General features: G+C 38.7%; 1 long non-coding RNA gene across 10 annotated transcripts in view; it reads right to left on the bottom strand.

The window, feature by feature from the left end:
• Positions 1–18,671, bottom strand: part of LOC121823360 (uncharacterized) — a 57,362-nt gene extending 38,691 nt beyond the window's left edge. For 3 of the 10 annotated variants that reach the window (XR_013045330.1, XR_013045339.1, XR_013045341.1), the window contains exon 1: positions 18,598–18,660. This is a non-coding gene — a long non-coding RNA (uncharacterized LOC121823360). Of the gene's footprint in view, positions 1–4,834; positions 4,978–10,605; positions 10,732–18,597 lie in introns of those variants that run through there. The other 7 variants (XR_013045329.1, XR_013045338.1, XR_013045337.1 and 4 more) reach the window with 6 other exon arrangements.
• Between the last annotated feature and the right edge of the window lie 1,080 nt (positions 18,672–19,751).

The following is a 19,751-nucleotide window of genomic DNA, read 5'->3' as shown; positions in this document are numbered from 1 at the left end:
CAGAGCAATGGTTCTCAACCTTCCTAATGCTACAACACTTAAATACAGTTCCTCATGGTTTGGTGACCCCAATCATAAAATTATTTCCATACCACTTCATTACTGTAATTTTGCTACTGTTATGAATCATAATGTAAATATTTGATACTTCACTGTTATAAATAATAATGTAAGTATCTTATATTTCTGATGGTCTTGGGCAACTTCTGTGATTTGACTCCATGGGGTTGCAACCCACAAATTGAGAACCTCTGGAATAGAGGATGGAGAAGAAACCCAGTTCAAAGGCATAGAAAATATTTTCAACAAAATCATAGAACATTTTCCTAATGTAAAGGAGATGGCTATCAAGTTCCAAGATGCATACAGAACACCAAAGACTAGAAAAGAAATTCTCCACAACAGGTAATAAACAAACACTAGATGTAGAGAACAAAGAAAGAATGTTAAAGGCTGCAAGGGGAAAAGACTTAAGTAACTTAACTGCAGACTCACTCATTAGAATAGTCTCTAACTTTTCAATGGAGGCTCTAAAAGCCAGAAGGGCCTGCAGAGATGTTCTAGCACTCTAAGAGACCACAGATGCCAGCCCAGACATCCAATTACAATAGATGAAGAAAGAAAAAGATTCCTTGATGAAACCATATTTTAGCAGTCTCTATATACAAATCTAACTCTACAGAGGCACTAGAAGGAAAACTTCAATCTGAAGAAGTTAAATACACCTAAGAAAACACAAGGCCAGCAAATCAAATGAAGGAGAAAAAACTCACACCATAACAATATAACAAGAATAAATAAACACTGCTCATTGATCATTTTCAACATCAATGGCCTCAGACCTTTAGTAAAAAGACACAGTCTAACAGATTAGATGTGAAAACAGGATCCATCCTTCTGCTGCATCCAAGAAACATGCCTTAACATCAAGAGTAGACATCATCTCAAGGTAAAAGGATAAAAAGTGATATTCTGAGCAAATGTACCCAAGAAACCAGCCAATGTCACCCTTTTAATATCCTCAAATATAAATAGCTTCAAAAATAATCAGAAGAGATGGGGAAGAACACTACATACTCATCAAAAGACAAGTTCAATATTACAATTCTAAACCTTTATGTACCAAAAACAAGGGCATCTATGTTCATTAAAAATGCTACTATAGGTAAATCACATACTGACCATTACACAGTGGTAGTGGGTAACTTTTGCACCTCACTCTCACCAACAGACAGGTCATACAGACAAATCAAAACAGAGAAATGATGGAGCTAAACAATGCCATAAGTCAGATAGGCCTAGCAGATATTTACAGAACATTTTACCCAAACACAAAAGAATATACCTTCTTCTCAGCACTTCATGGAACGTTCTCCAAAATTGAGCAAATTTTTAGACACAAAGTAAGTCTCAACAAATACAAGAAATTGATATAACCCCCTGAATCCTATCTGACCACCACAGACTAAATCTGGGCATCAACAACAACAGAAAAAAAAAACCCAGAAAGTTACAAACTCATGGAAATTGAACAACTCACTACTGAATGAAAAGTGGTCAAGACAGAAATTAATAAAGAAATTTAAAACTTTTTAGATTTGATTAAAGATGAAATTACAACATACCCAATGAAGACACAAAGAAGATGGTTCAAAGAGGGGCGGTTGTAGCACTAAGTGCCTACATACAAAAGTTGGAGAGATCTCATATTAATAATTTAATGGCACACCTGAAAGCTCTAGGTCAAAAAGAAGCTGCACCCAAAAGGAATAGACAGCAAGAAATAATCAAACTCAAAGCTGAAATCAATAGAAACAAACTAACAACAACAAGAAAACTACAAATCAATAAAATGAAGAGTTGGTTCTTTGAGAAAATCAATAACATTGATAAACTCTTAGCTAAATTAACTGGAAGGCAAGAACAGAAGATCCAAATGAATAAAATTAGAGACCAAAAAAGGGCAAATAGCAACAGACAGCAAGGAATTCCAGAGAATCATAAGGACATACTTTAAAGATAGGAAGTACACCAAATTGGAAAACCTAAAGTCCAGGAAAAAATATAGAGTTTGTAACTGAAAAAAGAAAGGAACAGATAAGAGTGTCACTTTTCCCAGCCCACCCCAGATCACAGTTGTCTGTCCCTTAGATGTTGAAGTTCCTTCTACTTCTTCCATCTGTCAGTTCCACTCCTATGCTCTAATTTACTCTCCTCTCCAACTGTGCCCAAAACAACACAATTCATCCTAATAAGATCATGTTTCTCTCTTTTTAAAAACGTCAATGGTGGGCTGGAGAGAGGGCTCAGCAATTAAAAGCACTGACTGCTTTTCTAGAGGACCCGGGTCCAATTTCCAGCACTCACATGGCAGCTCACTACTGTCTGTAACTCCAAGATCTGACATCCTCACACAGACATACATACAGGCAAAACATCAATGCACATAAAATAAAAAATACAAGTTATTTTTAAAAATTCAATGTTTTCTAGTGTATGGAAAATAAGAAAATGCTCTCCACAGCATATAAGCAAAGTCTGATTTCCCTCCTTTATGTCGAAAATGTCCCTTTATTTCCACTGTTTCATGCAGTCAGTAGATGTCACTGCACCTAGCAGATGGTGGACACTAAATTAACATTTATTAAAGAATAAATTAGTCTCCAACTATTCAGTTTTGTCAGCCATCTTTTCGTCATTTTGAATATGAAAATAGAGAATAGCTTAAAATTGCCATTAATCAAATGATATAACTCAAAGAATATCTTCTTTCAAATCCAATGTAGTTTTTGCGCATATGACTTCCAAAATTCTGGTCATTTTACCATAAACTTTAGCTATTCCTCTGCCACAAATTGAATTAATTAGCCCAATTTTAAAACAAATATTACACTTTATGAAATTTCTACTTAATCATACTTTTGTTCCAGTATTGAATATATTCTCAAAAAGCATGAGCAATAGAAAAAGATAATGTTAATTGATAAATACCATGCAAAATAAAAAATATGTGAAAATACTATTTAAATTATCATCCTGATTTATATTGTAACAATTATAGATTTTTCCCTTCTAAAGAGAAAGCAAGAAATTTAGAGGACACTATTCTTAATGTCTAGAAATGAATTAACACATTTTTAAGATCCAGAGAATCATAAGGTCGTACTTTAAAAACCTGTACTCCACAAAATTGGAAACTCTAACATTTCTCGATAGGTACCACTTACCAAAGTTAAATCAAGATTAGATAAACAATTAAATAGACCAATAACCCCTATGGAAATCAAAGCAGTTATTAAAGTCTCCCAACCAAAAAAAGCCCAGGGCCAAATGGGTTTAGTGGTAAATTCTACCATATTTTCAAGATAACACTAAATACTCCTCAATTTATTCCATAAAGTAGAAACAGAAGTAATACTGCTTGATTCACAGCTACCCTGATATCCAAACCATGTAAAGACTCAACAACAACAAAAAAGAGATTTACAGACCAACTTCCCTTATGAACATAGATGCAAGAATATTCAATAAAATAGTTGCAAACAGAATCCCAAAACACATCAAAAAGATCATCCACCATAATCAAGTAGGCTTCATTCCAGAACTGCAGGGATGGTACAACATATTGAGAATCAGGAAATGTAATCCACTACATAGACAAACTGAAAGGAAAAAACAAACAAAAAACACATGGTCAATCTCATTATGGCAAAACTGATAATCAGTAGTATTAATTTAAATAAAAAAGTAACATTTTAAGAGATTAAGAATGGACTTTCTGAAAACAGATGTTAAGAAAAACCCTTATAAGGTGGCATCAAAAACTAAATGATTAAGAGTAAATGTCACTAAGGAGATGAGTGATATGTATACTGATAACAATAAAAGATCAAGAAGGAATGTGAAAAAAAACAAGTAAATGGAAAAATTGCTTGTGTTTATAGACTGAAGGAATTAATATTATTAATATGTCCATAGCATGTTCTGTGCAGGGACAATGCAATCACTAACAAACTTTCAGTGCTATTTTTCATAGTAATAGGAAAAACAATCCTAAAATTTGAACAGAAACAGTAAATCTGGAGAGGTATAGCAACTTCAGACAGAAAGAACAAAGCTAGAGGCATTATAATACCTGATTTTAAACATAAGATAAACTTATAATCAATCTAACACAGTACTAACATGAAAGCAGACACAGAGACAAAACCACATATCTAAGGTGTCAAGAGCGCACGATGGGAAAAGAACAGTATCTTTTATTTAGGGGGCGAGTAGAAGAGATTATCCACATGCAGAGGCGGAGTCAACTGAAAGTAAATTACAAACTTCCATCTAAGAGTAATACTGGAAGTCTAGAAGCAACATGGAGTAACACTCTGTGATGTTGCTCTGGGCAGTGACTTATTGATCATGATCCCAAAGCACAGGTAACAAACACAAGAGCAGCCCCCTACCACCACATCACACCAGAAAGTTCCTGCATGAGAGAAACAACAGCAAAAGACAATCCATGGAACAACATATATGAAAGTCATATGTCAGAACAAGGGTTACATCCTAAACATGTACAATTCAAGCTATAATTCAAAACATAATTATTTAAAAAAGTGAGCAAACATCTGTATGAACACATCTAATGCATGGCCTATAAAAGGCCAAGAGGTATGTGAAAATGTGTTAGTTACTTGTCATTAGTTGAATGTAGGAGAAAACCACAGTATCACCTTATAGCTGTTAAATGGCTATTACCAAAATAGTAGAGGATGTGTTGGTCCAGACTCATTTCAATATGGTTTGAAAAGGCATTCTCATGAGTAGCTTCTATACTTACCATCATGCATTCCATAGAATGATGATGTGAATACACTGGTTAATACTGGATCCCCACTAATCCTTGGCAATGAAACAGGCATGGATATAAAGTCTAATGAAAATCGCAATAGATGATGGTTTCATCTGTGTGAAAACCTGTCAGTAGATTTTATATGTTTATTATTGGTTATATTTCCTGCAATGATAAATTGAATGATTTTTTTTTTTTTTTTTTTTTTTTGGTTTTCCGAGACAGGGTTTCTCTTGTGTAGCTTTGCGCCTTTCCTGGATCTCACTTGGTAGCCCAGGCTGGCCTCGAACTCACAGAGATCCGCCTGCCTCTGCCTCCCGAGTGCTGGGATTAAAGGCGTGCGCCACCACCGCCCGGCTTAAATTGAATGATTTTATGATGCCAGTGAAAACAGTTTTTAGAAAAAAATTTACTATCAATCCCTGTTGTATATATATTCTTCAAAATAACCAATTAAATTTTACTTCTGTGACATATATTTCCAAAAATAAAAATAGAATTCAGTGCTTTTACCTCCTAAGAGCTGTTGCCTATATTGGGTCTTAATATACAACTAAAATCAATCAGAACAAAAAAACCTATTATTAAATTGTTCATTCCCCTTCAACATCCTCTTCCCATCACTAGTATTAAATATAAAATTTGCTTTATGTATACCAATGTGTTGTTCATTCAAAAAACCTTTGAAGAAATGATAAATGTTTAAGAAGATAGTATATCTAACCTGATGTAGATGTAGACATTAGGCAGTTCATATGTGAATGGAACATATATGGTACGTTTTATATATATATATATACATATATATATATATGTTTGTGCTTTTATGCATCAGTTATAAATAATATTAGAAATGATATTAATAAACACTGTTCATATAATTATTGTCCTTTTTTAAAGAACTAATGTGTGCCAGGCTGAAATTCAATTAAAGAATGTCATCCTTTGGATGGAGTAAAGCAGTCAGAACTGGTAAATTATGGCTACTTAAGTGTTTCTATTTTCTACAAATATAGACTAATTCAGAAAGGGAATGTTTCCAAGCATGCTGACTGCCTTGGCTCACCCTGTCTGCCCGCTAACCTTGTTTCCCCCTCCACACAGGGTGATTGGGTCTTTAACAAACTATGATTATGAGGATCTTTGAAAACCAGCCAAAAATATCTAGGAGAAAATGCCTGGGTGAAGGGCATATTTCATCTTGGTCACTATGTAATCTAAATAATGATAAATTTTACATTATATCACCTGCATTCTTTCACTACAGACTTCCTCTTGACCATGGGGGAAAATGTCTGGGTGAAGGGCATATTTGATCTTGGTCAATATGTAATCTATGGAACCTGCTTTCTTTTTACTCTGGACTTCCTCCAGATCTCCAGTCATGAATGCTAGAAACATGGATGAGGAGTCCTGCCAGGTGAATGGTTTATTGTTCTCAAATGCCTGCCATTTAATCAGTCATTTCTTTCAAAGAGAATGTTCCAAGACCCCGCAGGCACACAGGAACCAGAGCTTAACAACTCAGAGATGATGCTCCTAAGAGAGATGAGGACCTTTTAGTTTGAACAGGTAAATTGGAAGCCACTCTCCTGGTGATGAGGGTGGGGGCTTGAGAGAAATTATTTTTACTGTTTCCACAGTTGTCAGCCAACTGGGGTGTAAGATGAGTCTCCCTAGCAGGTGTTAGATTATTAGGGAAATTAAGCAGATGGCTTTGGCAAACCGCACCTCCCGTTCCTGCTGTTGCCAGGAATTTCAACCCTCTAGCTCAGCTTCACATATGCTTGTTTAAAAAGCTCCTGTCATTCATGGAAATGGAATCAGTGTCATCATTTGAGCATGCCTGGAACCACGAAGAAACGGTGTCACCCCCAGTCTCTCAGAACATTTAGCGAAAATCCTTCTCTGTTTTTGTGTCACTCATGATGTGGTAATAGGTTCCACTGAGGCAGCTCATATCACTGGCTCAGAGGGAGAAAGTTTGTGTACCACAAGCTGTCTACAGTGTTCAGCGTACTGTAGAACAGATCTCATAACCTCTGCCATCCCACAAGGAAGAGCGGCCAAGCCTTGTACCGCCACATGAGGAAATAAAACATAGCATTTCTAAGAATGGTTCTTCATGTTTTGAAGCCCAGTCCATTTTGCTAACATCAGGTCTGTCTTTTAACTGTAGATTCACTTGGTTTAACAGCCAGTAAATCTTAAGAGACTGTTTACCAACCTGACAGGATCTCACACAGATGCCTAATTGAAGCCATTAATGTAATGATGCTGTGAGATACGAACTGGAAACATTCAAAACATTCAAACCATCCCAAGAGTAGTAAAAATAATCTGTGCCTATATGTGCCCATTATCTCTCTATGGACAGGAATGGTAACTAAAATAATTTATTTTAAATCTCTTACAATGGGCAAAATGTATACTTTTCAGCATTGGTATCTGGAACATTTACCATGAATTAAGCTTGATGGAACACATTAGGGTTATTACAAGAAACGTATCAGACCATAGTCCCTGTTTTCAAAGAACTTAAGAATAAAAAGTAAAGGGGATCACTGAAAAAAATTCTGGCTGCTTGTGAGTATATGAACATCCAGCATCTGGGAAGGAGAACTGGAAAAATTCCTTGTGATACATGATGGATCCCTGGGAATGGCCAGACCATAGGTCTCTTCATAGAAACCTAAATGAGAGGAAAGCGTGCAGTGATGAGAAAATGAAGTTAGTCTCCCCTGGGTAAGACAAGAAGGGGGCCACAGAGGTGGAGTCAGGGTTGAGGTTCATACTATCAAGAATCCTGAAAATCTTCAAGGCATCACTACTGAGCAACTTACTGAGGCTTTTAAATAGAGACTGGCACCATTAGATTTGAGTTTGAATTTATTATTATAATTATTACTGTAATTGTACATATTAGTGAGCTTCAATTTGATATTTTCATATATGTATATATCATGCTTGGGTCATACCTAACATCTCCACAATGCTCTTTTTGTCTCTCCTCCCTTTCCTTCCCCCTCGGTCCCCTGAACCCTAGTAGCCCCTTTGCTATTTTACTATTTTCACATCACCTTTTGAAAAACTATTCTAGCTTCACTATTAGTCAAAACATGTGATACTTGTCTTTTGCATATGGTATATATTGCTTAACATAATGATCACTACTTCATTAATTTTCCTGTAAATGACTCATACTTCCAGGATAACCATATCACCAAAAGCAAATGTACAGATTCAATGCACTCACCATCAAAATACCAAGAACTAGGAGATAAATGAATGTGGACATGTTGCTATAGGTCTATAATGCCAGGCCTCAGGAGGAGGACGTAAGAGTGTCACAGGTTTCAAGTCAGCCTGGGCCAGAGTGAGAACTTCAACAAAAGGGAAGGGGAACTCGAGAGATGTCTCAGAGGTTAGGGACACATACTGATCCTGCTGAGGGCTCAGATTCAGATTACAACATCCATGTCAGGTGGCTCACAATCACCCATTAACTATATAGCTTCAGGGGATCGGACATTACCTTCCCAGCAATGTCCATGCATAAACCACCCCCAAGATACACACATGTGATTGTACATAAAATAAATATTAAATAAGCAACAAGACAAATTGAAGGGAGGGCAGAGAAGGGGGTAAGAGAACAAACTGGGAAAAAAAATCCTAAAATTCATATGGAATCACAAAAGACCCCCCACAGCCAAAGTAATCCTGAGCAAAAAGAACAATGTTGGAGGCATCATTATTTCTGATTTTTAAATATGCTATAAAAACGGAGTAACAATGAGGGGGGATATGTTATGGAACAAAAATGGCCATATAGACCAATGGAATAGAATTGGAGTCTAGAAGTAAATGGCTACAATCGTCTTGATAAAGATGCCAAAAAAAAAGATGATGATGATGATGATGATGATGATGATGATGATGATGATGATGAAAAAAGAGCTTCTTCTACAAGTGGTGCTGAGGAAACTCAATGTCCATATATAGGAAAATGAAATGAGTTTTCTATCTCTCTCCCTGGATAAAAATAAACTGAAAGTGGGTCAAAGACCTTCATTTAAGAGCTGAAACCTTGAAACCACTAGAGCAGGAGTTCTCAACCTATGGGTCATGACCCATGTGAGGGTTACATATCTGATATCCTGCATACCAGATATTTAAACTACAATTCATAACAGTAGCAACATTACAGTTATGACATATCAACAGAATAATCTTATGGTTGGGGGTCACCACAACATGAGGGACTGTATTAAAGTGTCATGGCATTAGTAATGTTGAGAACCACTGCACTAGAAAAACATACTTAAGGATATCGGCATAGATGATGTCCTGCATAGAACTCTAATAGCACTGGAAAGAAAAGCAAGGATTGACCGAGAGTTATATTAAACTAGAAATTTTCTTAGGGTTTGGAGAGATGACACCATGGGTAAGATACTTACTGCATAAGGATGAGAACAAGTTCAGATTCCAGCACACACATGAAAAGCTTGGTGTGGCACTTGGGAGGCAGAGGCAGGCAGATCTCCAAGTTCGAGGCCAGCATGGTCTACAGAGTGAATTCCAGGATGCCCAGGACTGTTACATAGAGAAACCTGGTTTCAAAAAAAAAAAAAAGAGAAGAAGAAGAAGAAGGTAAAGAAAAAGAAGGCTTGGTGTGGCTGTACATGTGCCTGTAACCCCAGAGCTGTGGTAGTCAGAGACAGGAGGATTATGGGGGCTTACTGGCCCTGACTAGCTCTAATGTCTCAGTTACCATGAAAAGACACTATGACCAAAGGCAGCTTGTAAAAGAAAGCATTTTCCTTGGGGGCTTGTTTAAAGTTTTAGAGGTTAAGTCTATAACTGTCTTGGTTGGGAGTGTTGCAACAGACTGGCAGGCAGGCAGGCAGGCCACTGGAACAGTAGCTAAGCTCTTACATCTAAACTTTGAGATAGAGACAGGGGTGGGGGCAGGAGAGAGGGAGGGAGGGAGGACGGGACAAAGGGAAAGACAGAGAGAGAGAGAGAGAAAGAGAGAGAGAGAGAGAGAGAGAGAGAGAGGAAGAGAGGAAGAGAGAGAGAAGGGATGGATGGATGGATGGATGGATGGATGGATGGATGGATGGATGGATGGATATGGGTGGGTGGGTGGGTGGATGGATGGATGGATGGATGGATGGATGGATGGATGGAGAGACAGAGAGAGTGTGTTCCTGGCATGGATTTTTGAAACCTCTCCCTCCCATCCCAGTAACACATCTCCTCCAGCAAGGCCACATCTCCTAAGCCTCCTAAATACCTCATAAACAGTCCACCAACTGGGAACCAGACATTAAAACATATGAGCCTATATAGAAGACATTCTCATTCATACCACTATACCTGGCTTCAAAGGAATGAGGCATGAAATGATAGAGCAGGATGTCCAATGTCCTCCTGTTCTGACCTGTGTGGCCATGCCTGTATACATATGCTTCCCGAGTGTGTGCATGTGCGCTCAAACACACACACACACACACACACACACACACACACACACACACACACACACACACACGAGTATTGTTCAGCCATAAGGAACATTTCCATTTTTAAAACAGACCTCTGACCACCATGTGAAGAATGGATTAGATGAGAGCAGGCATAGAAAATGTTTCAGCTCTTGGCAGAGATTGACAGAATAAAGATTTCATTTTAGAGCAATGCTCATAACTTGCTTTTAATAAATATTATATAAGAATTACCAGTGAACTCACCATTACCATCTGTTCTATTTTTTCCCATTCCATGGTAGAGATACCAATGTACATTTTTAGAGAAGGAAATTTCAAAGATGACATGTCTTCACATGGATAGCTCCGTGAATATGGTCATGTAGACTTACAAAGACAAATGCAATAATTTGCTTTTAAGTATACATTTATAATGATAAACAGAACTAATCCTATCACTTATGCACTAATGGTAGAAAGTACCCTTTGAATGTTTTAACATTAGTATACATGCCCATGTCTATCCAGCATTGATGTAAGTGCAAACTCAATAAAAGATCATCCAGTCCAATTCCTATTTGCATGGTAGGATTAGGGACTCTGTTATGTCTCATGTCCTACCAATATATTTTTACTAAATCCTTAACACTGGACTATAAATCCCTTTCTCTTATCTTATACATAGGAAAATGACTGAAGACAAAAAAATAATAAAGCTCATTTAAGCTATGCTTTTCACTTTTAAAAATGTTCGCTACTTGCTTATGTTGAGATGTTAATAGGTCTTTTGCTGTGTCTTTTGTTGTTGTTTGTTTTTTTGAGCCTATGTTTCACACTGTAGTCCAGGCTTGCCTTAAAATCATGGCTCCTGCCTTAGACTTCCAAGTGCTGGGATTACAGGCCTGAACCATTGCACCTGGCTTCTACCATGCCAATTTATCAGCACAGCAGGAAAAGGGCCTATTACTCGACCCCTCTAGCTTACAACCTCTGCTTCCAACCACAGATGGATCCATTCTTATCACCTGTTTGGCCAACCTTCATCCCTTCCTCTTTTCCAGTGGGGGGGGGGGAAACTCATCCATTAAGGGAGAAATTCAATAATGAACTGTCCATGTGAATTTTTTCCCTTTCTAGAATATAAAAAGCTAGAAATAAGCAGAAATGTGTGGTGGTCTGTGGAATCAATGACTATTTATTACCATTACATTATGCTTTCCAAATAACAAGAGAAATTCTATTCAGCCAAAAATTGTATTCACATAACACCTATATCGATGTAGTCTTAAAGGGAATGAACATTTAAACACTTACTTTATTCCAGCACTATTTTCAAACTTTGCTGTGTGAGAGAAGCAAACAGCTCTTCTCTCATCCTTCCATGTGAGGAAAAATGTATTACTCAGAAAGCTAAGTCAACAACAAAATACTCGATACAATGCTATGCACAGAATTAAAGTATGCTCGTGTTCTTGAGTGGCCCTCGAGAGTGTTGAGAGACATCTCTAAGGGATGATATCCATGTTGTGTTATAAATTACCTGCTTATTCCATACCTGGCACTGAATTTAGCCTGGAAAAAAATCTACTACCGCAGTAAAGAGACTCAAGAAACTACGGATTGCAAACCTCCAGAGGACACTTCATGCCACTAGCAACAGTGCGAAGCCTTCTAGTCAACTTCTTTCTAGTTCTAAACAAAGCTCTACAACTTTTTTTCACCATCTACGGAGAGTTCTGATCTTGTTTCATGAAAAATGTAGATGTGATTAGGAGGAGTGTTCCTTATTCATTACCAAATCTATCCAAATCTGTTTACGCTACCTTTCCTTCCGTTGGAAGAGAAACTTTATGCAGTCCTACATATGCCATCCTTTTACTTCCGCACTGTGTAGCTGTAGCCATCTGACTCTCTCTAAAAGAGGAGAACACAACTGAAGCTGTGTCCTGCCCATGCTTTCTGTTTTCCTTTGTCAGTTCAATCACCCATCATTCCATCTTGTTAGAATCTATGAACTCTACTCCATTTGATACATAGAAACTCCTATGTTCTCTATAAGGATGCCGAGGTTCAGTGTGATTCAGCTTCAGTACTTTCATGACTTCTGCTCCTTCCCTATCCCTCTCTCTACCTCATGCCTATGCTGGTCCTGAAGTTCATCAGAGCACAGACCTCTGTACTTCTGACTTAATTGACTCTGACCTGGCTTCCTCCAGATATCTACACATCACTTGTTCCCTAACCTGTAATGCTCTTTGCTCTCATGCTACTCATGAGATGTTTTTAATATTTTATTAGAATTTCCCTGTCAACTACCTGATTACCTGTTACTATTGCTCCCTCTGGCTGTTTTAGAGTATTACTCAGGGTTCTTTAGGATAACAAAACTTATAGAATGATTCTCTCTCTCTCTCTCTCTCTCTCTCTCTCTCTCTCTCTCTCTCTCCACACACACACACACACACACACACACACACACACACACAGAGAGAGAGAGAGAGAGAGAGAGAGAGAGAGAGAGAGAGAGAGAGAGAGAGAGAGAGAGAGAGATTTATTAGAATGACTTAAGGGCTGTGGTCCAGGCAATCCAAAAATGGTGGCCTATGTATGGAAGGTCCACGAATATAGTAATTGTTCAGTTCTTGAGACTGGATATCTCCTCTGGTCTTCAATATATGCCAGAATCCCAAAGAAGTAGGCTTTAATGCCAGAGAAGGAATGGACATGCTTTGCTAGTTAGAGAAGCAGGAAGCACACAAAAAGAGGGGTCATCTCTCTTCTGTGGTGATATATTGTGTACCCTAATAAAATATGCTCGAAGATGAGAGAACAAAACAAGCCACTAGATTAAACATAGAGGCCAGGCAGTAGTGGCACACACTGTTAATCCTAGCATTCAGGAGGCAGAGATCTGAGTTCAAAGCCACCCTGGACTACATGAAATTGATTCAGTCTAAGAGAGAAACAGAGTCAGGCAGTGGTGGCACACACCTTTAACCCCAGTACTTGGAAGTCACATGCCTTTAATCCCAGTGCTAGGAAGGATGTGATATGGCTGGGTGGAGAAAAGTATATATGGCATCAGGAAACAGGAACTAAAGCTTTTCTGCTGAGAGCGCTTTTGGCTGAGGACTTAGGCTTTCAGACAGAGGATTTGTGGAGTTGGTGAGGTAAGACATGGCAGTGGCTTGTTCCTGCCTCTCTCTGATCTTTCAGCATTTACCCCAATATCTGGTTCTGGGTTGTTTTTTTTTTATTAAGAGACTACTATAGATTTTGTGTAACACTCTTCCATGATTTTTATATAGGTTTCCAGCAGAAAATGTGCTCCAGATTAGAGGTGGGTCTTCCCACCTCAAAAAAAAAAATCTGGATTAAAAGTGTGGGTTCCTAACTCAAAGATCCAGATTAGAAGTAGATCTTCCTACTTTAAATGACTTGATTAAGAAAAAAAATCCTCTCACAGGTGTGTTCAGGTATTTTGGGGTTTTAGTTAATTCCAGATGTAGTCAAATTGGCAACTAAGAATAACCATCACACTCAGGGTTTCTATTGCTGTGAAAAACCAGCAAAAGCAACTTGGGGGAAGAAATGGTTTCCTCTCAGCTTACAGTTTAAAAGTCCATTACTGAGTGAAGTCAGAGCAGGAATTCAGGAACCCGGAGTTAGCAACCAGTGCAGAGACAATGGAGGAATGCTGTTTACTGGTTTGCTTCTGGCTTTTTCAGCCCATTTGCATACATACCCCAGGACCACCACCTGCTTCAGGTTGGTTCCACCAACAATGCAATGGGACCTCCCACATCAAACACTAATTTAGAAAATTTACAACATACTTGCCTACAGGCAAATCTTATGAAGCCTTTTTTTTCCCTCAAGAGTTCCTCCTCCCAAATGACTCAAGCTTGTGTCAGGCTGACAATAAGCTAGCCAGGACACTAGTTCGTTTTTTCTTGGTAGTATTTGTTACCTTTTGAAACACCGTTTGTGTCATTTATTTGTATACTGGATAGTCTGTGCTCCCAAATTCCACTAGCGTATAAATTACTTGAGAACAGGAATTTTTATTAACACATAGTTGCTTTTCTGTTGGCTTTTACTTTATCTAAACAACAGAGAACAAATGTCACATGTAGGATCTTGCCTAAGGTTTGTTGAATGGACTCAGGAGGTGCAAGACAAAGATCACAGGAAGGAACACATCAAACTGAAAGAATGGCCTGTGAGATCCCCTATAATGGGAGAAAGTTCATACTTTATGAATGAAACAGAACAAGCTGATGTGGCTGGAATGGGTTGGTGAATGTGGTCCGCAATGCTTCATCTGAAAGACAAAACCAGAAAACTGATAGCTGCCCCTCTTTCTCCTTGAGTAAATCCTGGTGAACCCTGATGCCTTTTCTATGTAAGGCTAGATGGGTCCTCACCACATCAACTACTGAACAAATAGCACTTCTCAACTGTAGGAGTGTGGTAACTCTATAGACACTTTGCTGCATAATGGTCCTTATAGAACTGCTCAGGATCTCAACAGGACCTTGGCTGCTGAGAACTATTCTTTCATCAGTCCTTGGTTTTTTGTTGTTGTTTTTTTTTTGTTGTTGCTGTTGTTTGTTTTAATCATCTTACTTTCTGACAACTCATCCATCTTTTTTAAATGTAGTAAACCTTTTGGCAATAATACAGCCAATTTAGAAACTCTTATTCTTGCCTCTCTGCCCTAACATCATTTTAGAGATGTTTCTTACTGAACCTCCCACAGTCCCCTCTAAAATCAACCAGATGATACACTTTCATATAAACAGGACAACTTCTCTCAAATAGAGGCATCAGGCTAATATATAACTTGCATCTACTGGAACTTGTGAAGAACTCTGAATGATGTGAGTGCTGTCCTGCTACAGTGGCATGGAAGGAAATAGAAGTCATTCATTGGACTACTAGTCAGAGATAAACCACATTTGTTAGTCAAAATAATAACTTCATTTTTCTTCTGTTTTCCTGAGTGTTAATGTTAGATGACAGGCAGCAAAGTATGACCAAAGGACACCTTCTCAGGAGTAGCCATGGATACAGAAGAGGAAATGTAAGTTTTGGCAACCCTGTTTTTATAATCAATAGCCAGCATTAGAACAGAAACTCTGTCTTTACCATTCTAAACAGTAACATGTTTGTCCTTTGTACCAGAATGAGCAAAGTTCTCTACTTTCCCTGTTTTCTGGACAGAGTAAATTAGAATATTTCTCACAAGATATGAAGATGTGTGAGGGTCTTGTGAAGGGTCTCTTCTTAGGGTACATGTTCCTCATTACTTTACCATTCTGGCTTCAGATGGAAGTTTCATGAAGAGGCCAATCCAGAGCAACTCTTCTTAACCTGACTGAGAGGAGCTGGGGATACTTCCTTTCCAATCTGTCTTATGTAGCATTAGACTGAGTTCAGTAACCAATATGCTCCAAGAAAAATTAGTGAATTCAAACAAGCTCCTTGGGCTCCTAGTCCCAACTAGCTAAACAGATCTCAAAAGCCATCCACTTCTGTATTGACTTTTTGGCTTGTTCAAAGCATTAATCCAGCATGTCTTAGCATTTGCACAGACTTGGGATAGTCCTCTAAATAGAAAATACTGGCTCAATCCTTCTGTCTAAAGCAACCATGGTCAGTGAGCAGAAACCAATTTGATGATTTTTTTTTAGCACCACATTGAACCTCATGGATCACTTCAGCAGAAGTCAGGGATCAATTTTGTCCCACCATTTCTAATTGGAGGACACCCAAGGTACAGAAAACTGCTAAAGCCTACTCATAAATATTGTGTCTAAAGAGAAAAGTTAAGAGAGTTTCTACTGAAAAGACACCATTGCTTACAGTGTGGGTGCCAAGTATTACCTATATTGCTTTTGTTAAAATATTCTTAGGACTTTTCACATGGCTCCCTAACTGGCTGAAAGTGCTGGTTGAGAGTTTGTATAAAGTCAGTCAGTCATAGCTGTCCTTTCTGTTCATTCTTCAAGCTGAATGGCATTTGCTTGCCAGAAATGATGATGTCAGAGTGGCAATAATGTGACCTGCAATCGTAGGAATAGTGGTAAAGCACTACCAGCAGGTCTAAAAGGGACAAGAGGATCCGTAATTAGTCTTCCAGCAATGGGCAACACTCTAACCAATAGTTAGCAGGAGCCACAAGCCGAGCTCAGAGCAACAGCCTCTGCACCAGAAATGTAGGACACAGTCAATGTCTGATGGGAAAAATTACAGTTTGGGTAGGGCAGACTTGGTTGGGTCCTTAATTATAGTGGTTTCACCAAAAAGCAGGGTCTTTCTGTATAGCCCCATCTCAACACTATAATTTGTAGCTGTGAACCACTGCCCCTCTTCTAGCTCTCAAAGAGAGATATCTTGAATTTGCTGGCCTGTTTTTTTTTCTAAGTGACATGTCAAACATTGAGGCCACTGAAACAGTGTAGGCATCAGTAAAAATGTAACAATGATCTCCAAGGATTTACTGTCCAGAGCACAGAGACTGGCCATGGGTTAGAACCACAGATTAGAGTGAACGGTGCTCATTTCCTATAGGACCAACAAAAATGGATAGCCTTAGTAATTGAAGAGATGCTGTTTGGACTCAAATCAGCCAACCCATTAGTGTACAGGTGTGGCGGGGATCCCAGTTGTGAATTGAAAATGTGACAGTGAGGGAATGACAAGATGACAAAACTTGAAAGAGGAACTTCTGTATGAAAGCCATTTGTCTTCACCAGAGGCTCAATGTGGCAAAGCGTGGGTCATTCAAAGCTGTTATTAGGGTTACAGGACTCCAAAACGGACAGAGACTGCTGACTCTGGCCTTATTCAAAAGGAGCTGATTGACAGATTGGCTTTCTAAAGGGCTAAGCACAGTAGTGCAATCAGCCTCTATTCTCTAAAGAGCCCAATCAGGCCCCAGTTCCTAAAGTGTCCAATAATGTATTAGTCCCTGGAGAGACTGCAGTTTTTCCAACTGCAAGACAACACTGTAAATCTACCCACAGTTCAAAACCACTGCTTTATAAGCAATATTCTGCACTTTGTCAGGGTTTGTCCATCACCCCTGGTGGAAGAAGTGTGTGTTAATGCTTGAGGCAGTAAGCATAACACTTATGAGTGCTCTGACTGGTGACACCATGGATATAGGGGACACTTTGGAAATTGAATATTGAAGCACTTGTGATAAACCCTGGCTCACTGACTAATGGTAAATAGAGGGGAGGTTCAAGTTCACCTTGGGGAGCACTAACAGCATAAGTGGGAGACCTTGCCGTGTAAGTGAGACGAAGCCAGAGTCCTTGGATACAGGAAAATAGGGATGGCCAATGCAGAAGACCACACAGCAAGTGTTATCAATCTGCTCAGTGGGGTCAATCACACACAATGTCTATAACTGCCCAGGTTATGGGAGTAGTAACTGACTGGAACTGGTGATTGAATTCTCTGTGAACTACTGCTAGTTGTTTTTATTCTAACTATCAGAGGTTTTTGTACTGAGCTATTGCATGTCTTAATATTCTTCCTACCTCAAACCCTTCATTAAGGAAATGGTTTTCCTTTCTTTTCTAAGAGGTTATGCGAGATATTTTTTTTGCCTTAGGGAGGAGAGGGATGCAAGAGTCATAACAATTTCTGTACCTCATTAGATGTTCTCTATATTCAGCTCTTCCCAGACAAGACAGACAAGAATATAGTGCCCAACCACCAAGGAAATATAATCATGTAATACATAATGTCTCCCATACATTTAGACTTGGAAACACCTTACAAAAGAACACTGAACACCCTGGCAGCTCACATTTGCTTCTTATTTCCACTTGGAACATCTTTCAAAGCCCATTAGCTGAATCTAGTCACATTTTTTTTCTGCCATAGGTCAACAGAGGAGAATGCCATGGAAGTCTGATGTTTCTTTTTTTTCAAAATTTCTAACCATTCTATATATCTTGATTCCATGATGAGGACAGAGCCACCTTAACTCCACTAAAACTATGCTTTCTCTTTAAACCAGCTGAGGTAAAAGAAGAGATAAAGACTGAACTTTGAACAATGGTCTATGGCTATAGTCCTAGCCCTTCTAGGGGTGGAGGTGGGAGAATCAGGAATGTAAGGTCATTCTTAGCTACAGAGGGAATTTAAGGCAATCTTGAGCTTTATGAGATAAGAAGAAGAAAGCCATACAGACATAAGAGGAGATAGATTGGGGTAGAGGTGGGGGAGTCATTGTACCTTGAACCTTACGCAACATCACAGCAGCTTGGTAACTTAGCTTAGCTCCCAGTGTTTTCATCTCTCTAGCACTCCATATTGTGATGCAAGACCCTCTTGCTTCTATCACGGAACTCTGGGATCAGCAGCTCAGCCACATTGCTCTCCAGCCAAGACCACTATGTTCCCATCCTCTGACAAATTCAGGCTCCTGTGGTGTATAGCAAGGCAACATTGGAAAGGAGTTCATTTTGATGCGACCTCCTGCAATTCTGTGTGCCACTAACATTGGCTAGACTCTGGCCTTTTTTTTTTTTTTTAAATCAAAAAGGCGAGATGAGTTTTTTTTTTTTTTTTTTTTTTTTTTTTTTTTTTTTTTTTTTTTTTTATTACCACTGTGATCAAATACCTGAAGGAATCACCTAAAGTGGGGAATGGTCCCAAAGGGTTCAGTACATGGTACTCCACTATATATGCTTAGGCAGAACACCATGACTGCTAAAGAGAATAGACGATAAGTTTCTTCACGGGGGACTAGAAGCAGAAAAAGGGAAATACCAACAACTGGATGGTTTTCCCCATTTCCCCCTTTGATTCTGTCTTGTGTGATGGTGTCAATCGCATCACGTAGTTGTCTGACCTTTAGTTCTCTCTGGAAATGCTTCATAGATACACTCTGTTGTGCCTCGTTATCTCTTAGATGGTTCTAAATCCAGTCAGGCTGGCAATGAAGATCAGCTATCATATTAAGGAAACTTCCCAGGGAGATAGATTTCATCAGGTCTGTTTCTCTTTCACCCCAGAAGTTCCTTTTTAGCTTTTAAGTCAAATCACAGCAGTGAAAAACCAGAGCATTCATCAAGTGCCTCTTCCAAGTTTTCCCGAGGAGTTTCACTATCACAGAGTAAGTTTCTTGAGAGGGAAAATACTTCTTAAAGAAAGAAACCAGCATCCACTGGAAAACAAAAGACAAGCAAACAGCAAAAACCCTAAACAATAGAAATATCAATCTGAGTCCTTAAACTGCTTTCAAAGTAACCTCAAGCCAGGTGCATTGGCAGCCAGCTAGCTTAACGAACTGGGGAAGACTGGGCAGCACAATGGCTCAGCCACTGTCATTCTTCCTTTATTATACTCCATCTCCCATATTCCAAGAGAACCAGCCAAAGTTCAAA

The sequence above is a fragment of the Peromyscus maniculatus genome, chromosome 17 (assembly GCF_049852395.1).
Source record: "Peromyscus maniculatus bairdii isolate BWxNUB_F1_BW_parent chromosome 17, HU_Pman_BW_mat_3.1, whole genome shotgun sequence".
Lineage (NCBI taxonomy): Eukaryota > Metazoa > Chordata > Mammalia > Rodentia > Cricetidae > Peromyscus > Peromyscus maniculatus.
Note: the sequence above shows the minus strand (reverse complement) of the source record. Positions and strands in the feature narration are given on the sequence as shown.